Source organism: Pecten maximus, chromosome 3, assembly GCF_902652985.1.
Source record: "Pecten maximus chromosome 3, xPecMax1.1, whole genome shotgun sequence".
Lineage (NCBI taxonomy): Eukaryota > Metazoa > Mollusca > Bivalvia > Pectinida > Pectinidae > Pecten > Pecten maximus.
The window spans coordinates 53,361,847-53,362,920 of NC_047017.1; the positions used below are offsets into that span (position 1 = coordinate 53,361,847).

The window sequence follows — 1,074 nt, forward strand, 5'->3', positions numbered from 1 at the left end:
ATTTTATAGTTTAATTTTGTCATTGAATTTCATTAATGAATTTAAATACAAATTTTATTCGTTTTTTGCTATATGTTTTAATCGAGAAATGAAAAATAAGCAAAGCAATGAAATAGACAATGAGAATCTATTAAAAAAAAACATCCGTCGACGGGAGTCGAACCCCTACTGCAAGTGGGGACACCCCGTTGCACTGTGACGTCACACAATCATGGAAATCTCTATCCCCCACTGGCCTTGTAAAAGCAGAGGGAAAACATTTCGAATTGTATTAAGAAATTCAACCAAATCAGTCTGATATCAAGTAGTGCTGTATATATTGCTATAGTGAAGGGGTTTCACACTTGCTACTGTGTTGCAGGAGACCCAGGTTCGACTCCTGGTGGCAATCAAAGCACGAAAGATTTTCACACCTATTTCAGTGTTTTCTATTTTAAATACTACTATACATTTGATTTGATTCAATTGTCTGTCAAATTTATTCAATTTCGTGGTTTAATTTTGTCAATCAATTTCATTAATGAATTCAAATACAAATTTTATTTGTTTCTTACTATATTTTATAATCGAGAAATGAAAAATAAACAAAGGAATGGAAGAGAAGATGAAAATCTATTTAAAAAGATAACCGTCGACGGGAGTCGAACCCCTACTGCGGGTGGGGATACCCAAACGGCTGTGACGTCACACAAACATGGAAATCTCTATCCCGAACTGTGGCGTGGGGCCTTTGCGCAGGGGCCATGCTAATCTTCTCTGTATCGTTCCAATTTTAATATATGTACTGCCGAAGCAAGTACGACTATACTAGTACTGTAGGGGGGAAAAAAATTTTTCCCCAAAATTTCCGTGGGAAAAGGGCCCCCCTTTTTTTTAAAAAAAAAAAAATTTTTTTTTTAAAAAAAAAATTGGAAAAAAGGTTAAAAACCCCTTTGGGGGGTTTTAACCCCCTTTTTTAAAATTTTGGGGTTTTTGGGGGGGGGGAAAAAAAAATTTGGGTTTTTTTAAAAATTTTTTTAAAAGGGAAAATTTTTTTAAAAAAAATTTTAATTTTAAATTAAAAAAAAAAAAATT

The 1,074-nt window shown here is 33.3% G+C and overlaps 1 non-coding gene across 1 annotated transcript; it reads right to left on the reverse strand.

Annotated features, from left to right (window-relative positions):
* Nucleotides 1–688: 688 nt before the first annotated feature.
* On the reverse strand, nucleotides 689–800 carry LOC117324699. Its single transcript, XR_004532036.1, has one exon. It is a non-coding gene; the product is annotated as a U6 spliceosomal RNA (small nuclear RNA).
* Between the last annotated feature and the right edge of the window lie 274 nt (nucleotides 801–1,074).